Source organism: Homarus americanus, unplaced genomic scaffold (genome assembly GCF_018991925.1).
Source record: "Homarus americanus isolate GMGI-L3 unplaced genomic scaffold, GMGI_Hamer_2.0 scaffold41027, whole genome shotgun sequence".
Taxonomy (NCBI): domain Eukaryota; kingdom Metazoa; phylum Arthropoda; class Malacostraca; order Decapoda; family Nephropidae; genus Homarus; species Homarus americanus.
The window spans coordinates 5055634-5070194 of NW_024745073.1; positions in this window are offsets into that span (position 1 = coordinate 5055634).

The following is a 14561-nucleotide window of genomic DNA, read 5'->3' on the forward strand; positions in this document are numbered from 1 at the left end:
AGATTTGAAACAAAATGAACAGTATGAAATGACAAGCCAACATCTATAAGAAGTTATTGCGTCATCCTAAATTCCCTCTGCTTTGTTTACGAGGCATGAATGTTGACGTCAGTCTTCTGACGCTTCTCTGCCACTTGTGTTGCTGGCAATATCCACACCAAACTTTTGTTTACTTCCAATTTCCATACTCTCTCTTACACTTTTAGTCTATATAATTAGCATACAAAATTTTAGTTTTACAGTATAATTTTCTGTACTGTATTTAATGTGTCACATGTTACATATGAGTAAATGAGGAGAATTTGAACAAGATAAGTTTATTTGTTCCCAAGAATCAACCTTAATAGTCACCTCAGGCTTGTTGAGGCTTAATTTACACAACTATTCTGTGAAATTTATGTGCAAGTAAGTACAGTACAGTATACCATTCAATGGTGAATTGATCAGAGAATTTGGAAATACCACTACAGTACATGTATCTCAATATTGCATTTTTGGCATTTACTTAAGTGATGCCTTATTGGAGGCCAATGAGCTTTGTAGGATCCCCCCATTGTTCTTGATAGTCTTATTGAGGGCTATTTTGAAGCCCGGTACTGTTTCTCTTCCACAGCTTGTTCTGGTAGACTGTTCCATGTGGATTTTGTCAAATGCCTTTGAAAAATCCATATACTGTACATCCACCAGTAAACTCTGTCCATGAAACCATGTTGATATGCATTGATAAGACTGTATTCTGTTAGGTGTTGGATTATTCCTTCCCCCTCCCCCTTTTTTTCCTCAGTGTTTGCAACTTCTTCTACCTTTCTTATACAGTACATTGATGTGTTGTTGGCTGGTTTCCAGTTCCCAGGCCCTTTTTTTTTTATCGCAAATTTCCTGAATACAGTAGAAGTGTTAAGGCTCTGTCACACGGGCATTTGTACCGTCATTTTTCGCTTTTGGCAAGCACAAGCAGCAATGGTTTTGCAACAGTTTTTAAGAAATGTGTTCACACAACGGGAGTATTATCACTGCTGGACAGCCACAGTAGCAAGACCTGGCTGGCTTCAGCTTGAGGCTTTTAATATGAACTGTCACAAGCCGGCCTGCCTCAGGTGACGTTCCAGAACGCGCGCCTTTTCCCGCCACTATTTAAATGCCTAGCGCGGGTTATCAGGTTCCCGTGTGACTATTTGCCTGTCATGCCACACCTCGGCCACAGAGAAGCTTCCTGAACCTACTTTTGTTTGTTTCATTTTCATTGTTTGTCCATTGTATCAAATTAATATTGGTAAAAGTAGTGTAGTTGTATTGTAATGTAGTATTACTGGAAACTGATGCTATGATTATGTTATAAATTTATTTATTTGTTGAATTATTATTATTTTATGCATTACAAGTACTTGCTCTACCAAACACAAAGACAGCTGGCGACAGACTGCTGTGTGTCGCCAAGCTCTTTTTATAAAAAATAATGCAAAAAAATAAATTCTAAATGAATTATTTATGGGAGATTAATATTATGATCAGTAAATATATGCATTATTGGCTATCTCGGACACAAAGGAAAGTGGGAAAATGACCCATACGTGCGTAGTGACAGCCGGCGCTCGACATAAAAGAAACTTTCCCCTTATTTGTCTCGTCACTGAGGTGCCACGGAAGTTTCTAGAGGGACAATATATAGTTTTTCTTAAGTCTTTTTTTATTGTTTTAATCATTTATAAAGGTAAAAAATTATTTTGGAAAAGTTGATTTTTCTCGTTTTACCCCAGTGTGGTAGGGGTTAAGACAGTGTGGGAGACTTAACTCAAGTGATGGGTCATCTAAAATTATTATTATTATTTTTTTTTAACTGCTAGGTCAGTATGGGAAACAGAAGTCAGTAAGTACTTGAGATGATCTGTTTTACTCTACCTTACATTATTCTCCTTCTGTGCTTCTCAGTGAACTGGATTCTACTGTAATTTATCCATTATCCTCTCTATTTATTGTGTGCCAGTTTTCTAATTTTATATTCATATCACCCACAACCTGTGCATGTTAATTTGGCAATGACTATCAAAAAGAGGGAAATGGACAGTGAATCCCAGGTATTCAGCAAAGAATGGGTTTCTAGATATTCTTTTACCAATGTGGGTGGAAAATGTATGTGTTTAATATGTAGAGAAAGTGTAGCAGTGCCAGATATTATAACTTTGGTTGCCATTTTGAGAGTAAATATGGAGGGGAAATATGAAAAGGTCTTTCCAGATGAAGAATAAAGAAAAAGGCTGATGAGATGGTCAGGGGCAGATCCAGGAATATTAAAAAAAGGGGGGGGGTCCAAGAAGTTTTGGGTGTGGGAAAATGGCGAGCAAAACGAACCCACCCAGCTGGGGGTTTTTGGTTGGGTGTTGTAAGACCCCACCAGAGTTATTATTTTTTAATCTGACCAATATCATGGGCATTTGAGGCCATTTTGAAGCTATGTGCATTTAATATTAAGAGAGATTCTGAGGTCAATAGTAATTACTTATTACTATACAAAAACACCAAAGTACAATACTGCATTAAAGAAAAAGTATTGAAATTTTCTGATGAAAAGGAGTGGGGGGACTAGCCCCCCCCCCCCCCTACTATCTGTCCTTGATGGTGCTTCACACGAGAGAAAGTATTATCACAAAACATCCCACAATGTTATCACAAGAGTTAGTTACATGGTTACCCACAAAACTGACTAGAACAGCAAACTTTTCTCGGAGGTAGAATTCATAAAGGAATGTACAGTATGGTTGACTCCATTTATTTTGTCTGGATAATAGGAACCTCATATACCTCTAGGTATAGAAAATTAATCAAATTATGATATATACATGTTGGATAGGACATATGACAGTTGTGAATTAAAAAAAATGCATTGTTTTTTAATCACGTAATTATACCCTCAGTTCACAGAAAATGTATTAAATGATAATGCACACGTCACATATGAATTATGACTGATGTAACTTGTATTGAAAATGATGATGCACACGTCACATACGAAACATGACAGTTGTAACTAACAAAACTGTATGTTATGTTGCCTAACTACATAAAAGATGATATGAACATGTCACATATTAAACAAGACAGAGTTGTAACCTGTTACTGCCAGTGTCTCCTTTTAGACTTCTCAATTATGTTATACATTTTCATTATTTGGTTTTACAGTTAAATACATATAAATATATCTCTTATTCTAATTCCCTGACTTACGAACAGGGTTAGGGACCGACATCCAGGTCGTAAGTCGGAAATGCTTAAATAATACATAAAAAATCTAAAATGGATGTCTCTTTTTCTTCTCAGCACCACAAAACACTCACTTTTAAGCTTGCCAGCCATTTTAAAGTGAATTACAAATGAAAATTTTGTCAGTGTAATGACTTTGGAACTCAAAAATACGTAATTTGACAAAATTTTGGTACGACTGAGGCAGGTCATGAGTCGAGTACGTCGTAAGCTGGGGAATAGCTGTACATACATACATACACAGTCTGCGCGAAAAGTTAGTTCGTCTGCTTAAACAAAATGCATATTTACTGTTATGTTATATAAATAAAGTCAAGTAACATTTACCACTTCACTATATATATATATATATATATATATATATATATATATATATATATATATATATATATATATATATATATATATATATATATATATATATATATATATATATATATATATATATATATATATATATACACACAGTTGGTCCTCACATTAAGCGGTCCCGCAATCCGCGTTTCACCGTTACCGCGGTGCCTTGCCAGAACCTAACATTTTCACATTTCGCGGTCGCGAACGCCATTCCGCGGAGAGTGTCCGGCGCGACGCTATTTTTAGATTTGCGCCACCCGCCTGCCTGCCTCTCCCTCCTCCTCCCTCCTCCTCCTCCCTCCGCTTGGGCAAGCGGCGCGGTAAGGTTGCGCAGTGTGTCTTTGTTGCGTTATCACTGACGTCATATGACGTATCAGACCTGTGATTGGCCATGCATCCCTACCCTCCTCTGCTGCTAGCTGTAATTGGCTTAAAGTATTATGACGTGTCCACCCGGGGCAGGGAGGGAGGGAGGAGAGACGACGCTTGACCTAGCCGCGACAGTTTCATCCCTCAAGGCCACTCCGTGTTATCGCGCATCCATTGTTCCGTAAAATGGCTTCCGCCGGACCACCACCCCCAGAGAAAAACCTTTCCTTACCTGGACCCAGCGGCACTAAGCCAAAGAGGACACGACGTTCCTTAAGCTACGAGGTGAAGTACCAAATTATTCAAGATTTGGAGAAAGGAACACGGCAAGTTGATCTCGCGCGCCAGCATGGCGTCAACGAATCTACGATCCGGACTATAAAGAAGGATTCAGCCAAGATAAAGGAGCACATGAAGATCACAAAGTCTACAGGTGCTTCTATGATCAAGTATTTTCACAACCGGGTGCTTCTCAAGACAGAAAAATTACTTGTGAGGTACTTGGTGCGTCAGGCGCGACGGAACATGGCGGTCGACACGCGCTCTGTGAAGGACTACGCACGTGAACTGTACATGGCAGTGGCACGAAAGATGGGAACTTCAGAGCCCAAACCCTTTACTGCTTCCTCTGGGTGGTTACAGAGGTTTAAGATCCGGAACAAGATCACCAATATAAACATTGGTGGTGAAGAAGCGAGTGCTGATCGTGCTGCGGCTCGGGAATTTCCTCCGTTTTTACGTGAGATTATGGAGGAAGGACAGTACACCGACGACCAGGTGTTTAACATGGACGAATCTGGTCTTTTCTGGAGAAAACTACCTTCCAAGTCCTACATTGTGAAGAATGCCAGCAGGATTCGGGGCCGGAAAATGCAGAAGGAACGCATCACCGTCCTGTTTGCCACCAATGCCTCCGGTACCTGTAAGCTCAAGTTATCGGTGATCCACACAGCCCGCAAGCCGCACGCCTACAAAACCATGGACATGACCAAGCTAAATGTCCACTGGCTGACAGCACGTAAGGCATGGATGTTCTCTACACTGTCCCTCTCCTGGTTTGATGACTGTTTTGTTCCCGATGTAAAAAAATTCTGTGAGCAACAGAATGTCCCATTTAATATTTTGTTGCTGCTGGACAACGCACCAGGACACTCGCCCCTACTGTTAGATCGTCACCCCAACGTAAAAGTGGTCTTCCTTCCTCCCAACACTACGTCTATATTACAGCCCATGGACCAGGAGTTGATTTGCAATGTGAAAGCTGCATTCTCAACAAAAAAATTCCAGCTCCTGAACGACTACACCAACACCAGGGAAGAGTTGCGTGACCTGAGTGACACCACCACCGATAGCAAGAGCGACGAAGATGAGGAACAACGGTTAGAACAGCAAAAAATACTGTTCAAACAATTCTGGAGAATAGTTAACATCAAGAAAGCTGTGGACATCTTGGTGGAGTCATGGGATCAGCTGTCTATTGCTACAATTCGTCACGCATGGAGACATGTGTTGCATGGAATACCAGGTGAGAGGAGGAGTCAATCTGTGACTGGTGAGGTTCAGAATGTTGCAGTAGCAGTGGACCTTGCCAGAGAAGCTGCGCAGACTGTTACAGTTCCAGGCTTCTCCGAGACCACCAACGACGACATCCTGAAGGTGATCAGAAATCCTGAAGTGACTGCCGACGAGATGTTGGAAGAAGAACACGTCAGTGAAGAGGAGGAAGAAGGTGCGTCAGTCTCCGAAGAACACAGTTTAAGTCATAGTGATATTAAGTGTGCCATGGAGTTTGCAGAGAAAATTAAGTCCGTCCTTTCCCGCGACAATGACGATGACCGCTATGAAGTCTTCCATAACCGGCTGGTGCAGGCTATGGAGCCGTACATCACGGTGTATCACGACAACATCAACGCCAGCCGTCAGCAAAGCATAACAGATTTCTTCACCTGCAACCCACCACAGCCAGCCCAAGCCAGTGATAGTGGCAGTGAAGTTGACTTTGAGGGATTTGTCAGGGAAGCCCTGACAACTGTAAGTGACAGTGATGATGATTCACCTAGTAATGGTGATTCACCTGAGGGCCAGTAATCTGCCCTCTGCCTCGGAACCAGCCTCCATCCCCGTATGCCGACCCATCTCTTCTACTACCGTAAGTGTTCCACAAAATTTTTAGTTTTTTAACCTATTCTTTATTTTTCCTATGTTAACCTTTATCTTTCCTAACCTAACCTCTTCTATATTACTTGTTTTTTCATACCATCATAAAGTTAAGATAAAATTTTTACTACAACATAGTTGTGTGTCGTCAAAAAGTGGAGTTTGGGGATCGGCCTGGACTCCATTTCAATTAATCCCATATGTTATGTTATTCACTTTACGCGTTCCTCACTTTCCGCGGGACCCTCCGGGTTACATTAACCGCGTAATGTGAGGACCAACTGTATATATATATATATATATATATATATATATATATATATATATATATATATATATATATATATATATATATATATATATATATATATATATATATATATATATATATATATATATATATATATATATATATATATATATATATATATATATATATTTATATATATATATATATATATACTGCTCTTGTGGTATGGTCGGTAACGTTCTCTGGTCCCATGCATTAGGTCGAGGGTTCGAGTCCTGGCTGGTGAGGTCGTTGATTATATGTTCAAAGTCCGCATGTTATATGGACTAAAAATGAAATATATATATATATATATATATATATATATATATATATATATATATATATATATATATATATATATATATATATATATATATATATATATATATATATATATATATACTGTATATATGTATATCGTTTTTCTTTGATATTGCAAAACAAGAAAATAAATTAGTAACTAACTATTTACAACCATTCTTTATGATGTCAGATTAAATTGTTTTAGTTTTTTTAAATATTGTAGTTTCCTTGTAACTGAAGCCCCATCCTCCTCACCTCCTCAGCATTATTACACATATTTAAAGTACAGCTACTCGACTTTCGACATACTCGACCTACGACCACCCGGACATACAACCGCCTCAGTCATACCAAAATTTTGTCAAATTACGTATTTTCGAGTCCCAACGTTAGTGATTGCACTGTGTACTGACAAAATTTTCTTTTGTAATTCACTTTAAAATGGCTGGCAAGCTTGAAAGTGTGTGTTTTGTGGTGCTGAGAAGAAAAAGAGACACCCATTTTAGATTTTCTATGTATTATTTAAGCATTTTTGACTTACGACCTGGATTTGGGTCCCTAACCCCGTCGTAAGTCGAGGAGCAGCTGTACATTGGAAGTATAAACTTAAATATAGATAGTTAATAAAACCCAAGAATAAGGCAAAAAGGTGTCCAAATATAACCACAAATTGCTATATCCATAGGCGATTGAGTTTCATGCAGATGGCACCGTTGACAGACTACATGTAAACATAGCATCTTGTAGAGGTCATGGAGGTATGTGTACGGCCGTGTCCTGCTCTGCACAGAGAAAGAAAACAACAGACTTCTAGGTGAGATCAACTCATCTGAATTGGTTTTTATTTTGGATGAATGAAATTCTTAAGGCTGTGGATATTTGTCTGGTTGTAGTTTAAGTAGTTTTTTTAGACTAACACTAGTAGATATAATTGGACGGAACTTTGTGGAAACGTTATTTACCATATTAAATAGATTAATGGAAACGAGAATGCACAGAACCTATTAGAAAGTGGGTAATTTATGAGGAAACTGCCACCACCAGAAGGAATTGTTCGATTTTGTTCATTTTTTACCACACATGTACAGTCCCCTTCACTTGTATTATAAAATTACACAAATCATTATCTTTGAGATACAGTCTCTCCTCGACTTACGACGGGGTTCAGTCCCGACGACCAGGTCGTAAGTCGAAAAGGCGAAAATAATATAGAAATCTAAAATGGATGTCTCTTTTTCTTCTCAGCACCTCGAGAACTTTCACTTTTGCGCTTGTCAGCCATTTTAAAGGGAATTACAAACGAAAATTTTGTCGGTACATAGCGCGATCACTAACGTCTGGATTCGAAAATATGTAATGTAAAAAATATTTCATACGAACATGGCCGTCGTATGTCCGGGTTGTCGTAAGTCGAGGAGAGACTGTATTTGTTTTAATATTGTTGTAATTTGATTCTATATTTTTAGTATTGATAGTTTCCTTCTGTCGAATGTAAACAAACACAGTGCTGTCATACTACACAAAACATGAGGAGCCCCTGTCAATGCAATATAGTATTTCCATGCTAAGCTGGCCCGTAAGCCCCACCTCGTCTGTAGCTACAAATAGCTGATTAGTTCCCCTGAGCGTTTTACCTCCCCCTGGACTGGGCATATTTATACCTACCTTTTATAATAAATATTTATAAGAATTTAACATCGTCTCTGAAATGCTAATGCCTTGAAATGATAATCCATATACCTGTATTTAAATTTTTTTTTGATAATAAGAGGTCTGCTTACCAATTGTGAACACACTTAGTTTGAATTTTCTGTGAACAAATCGGCTATTAGTATAGAAGAGGGACAGGCCCTACAGGCCAGGTTAGTGTGGAAAGGGTATAGTGAAGGGGCCTGTACTTATCATTATAGTAAGTACTTCATAATTTCTGAGAACAGCACTACCACCAGGAGTTTATAAATTTCGTTCATTTTGTCCACATGTTCTTATCATTATATTGTACTGTATTAAGCAGAGTTGTAAAACGTCCTGGAATTTATTACTTAAGTAGAAATATTGTTACATTAGCAAAATGTTACTCAAGTAGAAGTTAAAGTATCCAAATGTCAATGTACTCAAATAGAAGTAAAAAAGGTTCTCATTCTTAAAGTACTCAAGTAATGAAAGTAAAAAGTAACAACAAAATTAAATATTAAAATAAATCCACAGTAAATTATTAAAAAAAATAGTTCATTAAAGATTAAAATAAAAGACACATAGCATTACACACGTTTAATTGCAAATCTTTCTACAGTAAGTTCTCGCTTAACGTTGCCCCAATAACTCTGTTTCATTATAACGTCGCTATTCTTTAGATACCCATGATTCATATAACGTCCCGCCGATTCAGTATAAACATCATCACGGACTACTTTGTACAGCGCATCACCGTCTCTCATTTTGGCGTACTACGCTCTCACCCGCGGAGTGTCAATGCGTCCCCAAGCATCGCCAATCTTTGTTAAGCTACCACAGCGTTCGTGCGTGTTTAAGTGTTTTTGCTCTTAATAATGTACTGTAACCATTCAAAATGGCTTCCAAGCACCCAACAAGTGCTACTGGTGCTAGTGTTGTGAAGAAGCAACGTTATGACCATTAGCCTTGCTACGAAAAAGGAGGTTTTAAACCAGGAGGAGCCACCTGCCGCCACCCCCCTCCTCCGCTCCACTACCCACCACACACTCGTTCCACCACCTCCACCCATCAGCGAGTACAATACAAAATGATTTAGTTTATATATATATATATATATATGTATGTATGTATGTATGTATGTATGTATGTATGTATGTATGTATGTATATATATATATATATATATATATATATATATATATATATATATATATATATATATATATATATATATATATATATATATATATATATATATATATATATATATATATATATATATATATATATATCATGTAGATCCACAACGTGGATAAGATAAATCTTGATAAAATCACGGGAAAAGGGAAACAACGGAGCATCTTAGCTTTGGTCTTTATTCAAGACATCATCAGAACCGTCCGCGTCCGTCACCCCCCTTCTCTTAAGCTCCTCTACGTGTGTGTTGGTGTGGGGATTAGTGGATGACATCATTATGACCTGACCTCATGTTTTTAAGGTCACCCTGTATATTTAAGCCTCTCTCTGTCCATGTAATCCAGTTGCCTCTGAAGATGTCTTGAATAAAGACGAAAGCTAAGGTGCTCCGTTGTTTCCCTTTTCCCGTGTGATTTTATCAATATATATATATATATATATATATATATATATATATATATATATATATATATATATATATATATATATATATATATATATACACACATAGCTAGACCCGACTTACGACCGCCACAGTTGTGACCCTTTTTTTCATTTTTTTTTTTCTTTCAAATGACACGCATTTTCTATACCGAAACGTTTCCAGTTAATGTAGTCTCCATGTATAATTAGAAAATTATGGGGGCCCCATGTGCATTCAGCTGACTACATTAAAGGTAAGTGCTCAGTCACACTGTATCCATTCCTCATTATTTATTACTTTCACTGTACTGTATCCATTCCTCATTATTTATTACTTTTACTGTACTGTATTTCATTGTAGATTTTTTATTTAATTTTTTTTTTTTCTTTTTTTTTAATCTATGTCGGACTTACAACCATTCGGACTTACGACCTGGATTTGGGTCCCTAACCCTGTCGTAAGTCGGGGTCTAGCTGTATATATATTTACTATAAAAATGCCATTGAATTTCTGTACAGGCAGTCCCCGACTTACAACGGGGTTAGGGACCGAAATCCAGGTCGTAAGTCGAAAATAATACATAGAAAATTTAAAATGGGTGTCTCTTTTTCTTATTAGCACCACAAAAATCTCACTTTTAAGCTTGCCAGCCATTTTTAAGGGAATTACAAACGAAAATTTTGTCAGTACACAGAGCAATCACTAACGTCGGGACTCGAAAATACATAATTTTAAAATTTTTTGGTACAACTGTGGTGGTTGTAAGTCGAGGAGTACCTGTATATGTAATGTATTTTATGGGGAATAGGGAGGCTGGGGAACGTAACTGCCGTATTTTATCTATTTCTTATGGGGAAAATTTATTCCGTTAACGTCGCGGTTTTCAGGAACGGAACCACGACGTTAAGTGAGGACTTCCTGTATTAAGGTTAATCAAGAATTGATTTTCAAAATTATGGTTGTCCAATCAGAATCTTTTAGGCCTAAATATAAGCCCATTATAACCTACCGAAAGAGAATACGTTCAGCCGCTCTATTCCCTACAGTCCATCGCAGGGATGGTGAGTGGGCTGAAAATATATCAATACAACACTGTGATCACTTTCTTCTTTATCCACACAATATCGTTGACGTGGACTTAAAGTTCACAGACATAATGTTGTCTGCTCGCATTAGGCTAGGATACAGACCTATCTGGCATGTATTTGAGGTGGGGGATGACCCGCACTTCTCTTCCTGTAAGCTTTGTTACTGTCCCTACGCTAACACCCTTGACTGTCCCACTGTTAGGGACCTCCTACCACAGGGAGAGTCACTTACCACTATATGTCACCACCTACTTATTTGTAATAATTTAGTTTTAATTCTTGTATGCTACCCACACTTTGGTAAGTGCTATCTCCGTATCTCAAGTCATAGCGTGTCCTGTGAGACACAAGTACCAATGTATTAGTGTCTGACCGCATGGTCTTGGGATAGGCTTGTCACCCCTGAGGTGAAATAAATTAATTAAATAATAAATTATAAGCCTAAAATGACTAAACAGATGGTCATAAGCAGAAGATGCAGGTAGTGGGATGTTTAGCTTCAGAGATAAGTCATAATGTTGGGAAAGACCTCAGTAGCTCCATCTCATACCCTGGGCATGCAAAGTAGCTGTCAAACTCCTTCAGTTGAGGAGTTTGTGGATGATTGTTGCCTCCTTAGTGACCGAGTCAGACTAAAAAGACTCGCCATGAACTGTCCCTCTAATTGGGGGTGTGGCTGTGGTGACTTCACTTTTTGATTCAATTGATGAGTGGCTGAATTTTTTGCACCACTTAACATCTGGGGAGTGCTGGGGGGTACTTAGTTATTTAAGCAGAATTTTAAAATACATCAATCTCACACACATATGTATAGATACAGGCTTTATATCAAAGATGGAATTACAGCGGTCCCTCGGTTAACGAACACAATTTGTTCCAGAAGGTTGTTCATTAACCGAAAATTTTGTTAACCAAAACCATTGCTTCAATGGGATTTTGGGTAATTGGTTCCAGCTCACCGAAAATTACATAAAGTAAAAAAAAATGCAGTAAAGTACACTTATTTTGAGGTGTGTATGTAGAAGGCTCCTGGTTGATGATGCTGATGTGAATTTGAAGTGGGAGGTGGAGGAAGAGAAGAGAAGGAAGTGAGGGTGGAGGAGAAGCATTTTACTGCTTCTTGGAAGGCGAGTCACCTTCCATATAAATGTCAGGAACCTCTGGACTGACAGATTCTCCAGCAGGAAAATCCTCTCTCCTTTTTGAGGTGGAAGGCTGAGGGGTAGCATCTTTCTCCCGCTGCCTTTTAGAAAAGAAACTGTCAATTTTTATTTGTGGGGCATTTCTCCTCACCATTAACTGATTTTTGAAGGAGACCACTGTCCTCAACATTACACAAAATAGGTTCTGTTGTTTCCACATCAGGGTGCCTTGAAGCCAGTTTCCTAAACTTCTCCCAGTCGTGAACAACATCTTTCAAATCTGAAGAAGACATATGGTCATCACTTCCCTTTCCTCCTCACCACTGTCAGCTTCTAACATCTCATCCAGTTGCTGCAAGTCTTCAGGAGTAAGTTCCTGCTCATGAGACATCACAAGCTCTTCCACATCATCCTCCTCCACTTCGAGGCCCATTGACTGACCAATGGACACAATCTCCTTGTCCAACTCTGCTTCTTTCTCAAATCCCTCTGGGGAATTGGTAGGTCTTCAAGACCTGAAGATGTCTTGAATGAAATTTTTTTTACCCGAGGTACACTCGCACCAAAAAGTATCGGTGCAGGGTGAGATCGACGACTTCCGAAACGATACGTATACACTGTGATATGTCGGGAAGGTTGGTAAGTGTATCCTCATAACCCCCCCCCCCCTCCACTAGGTGTTGCCATATGGCTGACAATCAGTGTGTTTGTTTCCTCTTTTTGGATTGTTGCTTTGTGTCGACTGAATGATGAGCGAGGGTTCGGTCTCGGTGAACGTGGGTATAAAACAGAGGCAATATGAAGCAGTAGAGATCTACACATGCCAGACGACATGGAAACCTCAGAGGGAACACGAGGAGCTATTATTGCCCTTCATAACGAAGGGTTCGGCGTTACAGATATTAGCCGGCGGGTTGGTGTCCACAGGAACACCGCTGCACGTTGGATTCAGCGATACCTCGAAACTGGTGCTACAGACGACAGGTCTCGGAGCTCAGCAGGATTACAGGGCTGCCAACATACGGCTGGAACAACTCGCCTTTCCCAATACGGTCACTGATCTCAAATTGTTCACACTACAGTATGCACCGATACTTTTTGTTGCGAGTGTACATACATAGTGCTATACTGTATTGCATATACCGGGTAGATGGTACGGGTATTAATAAGCACAGATTGTTACAGTAACGTATCTGCACTAATTAATGAAAAACAAATGAACAGTACAGTAGACACAGTTAGGAACCCTTTTGCTGGGAGGGGGCGTAGTCTCCCCCCCCACTGGACCCTTGTCCCAGGAGGGGAGATTAATGCTTGCTCAAGGATTATAAATGAAGGAGTTTAGTTTTCCCTTATTAAATGTCACTGCTTTGACTTAAGAAAATATAACTTGCATTGCTGAAATTAACTTAGTACATTTGAGTACACACACTCAAAACCACACAGACACAAACAACCACACAACCACTCAAACACAACTACACACACACACACAGGAAGTAAGACAAGAAGCATCCAGTAAGGGTCTTGTTGTGTGACTGCATGGAGGCAAATTAAAAGATCAGCTGTTGAGGAGCTTATAATTTGGCAACACTGGTGCATGTTATCACTCTTTTCCACTCCATCTCATCACCCACACCTTTCTGCTTTCTCACTCCATATTTTAAAATGTTATTTAATGTAATGTTGAAGGGATACAACTTTGCTCATTTATGCTTATACTCATCACAGTCTCCCTAAAAATATTTTAGCTTTCGTGTTTATTCAAGACATTTTCAGGTCATGAGACCCACTAATCCTCCAACCAAGGAAGGTGACCTGACATTCCATCAGAAGGTCAGTACAGTAATATGAGACCACTAATCCCCCCACCTGACATTGAGTGAGGCCAGGTCAGCCCCTCATCTTCATTCAAGACATTTTCAGAAAATTCTCAATTTTCAACCAAGGAAAGTTTGTTCCCAAAGCCGGAATTTTTTTTTCTGCCTTTGGGAATGTTTTCCGAGCAAATTTCAATTCCGGTTATCAGAGATTTTAGGGTTTGAGGGATTCCGGCTAATTGAGATATTACCGTAATTACTGGCCACCTATGCCTTTTCAATGTTTTTTTGCCTCAAAATTTTAAAACTTCATAAACACTACTACTAATAATTGGTACTACCTATATGATCTCTTTGTTCTTTACCCTAAAAAGTTGTCTAATTCTTCACCAGCTAGAGAATTTCACCACAACTTCTATAATTCTTTAAGGTAGCATGACTGAGAAGATTGACCAAAAAAATTAGGTAAGTAAATACATTG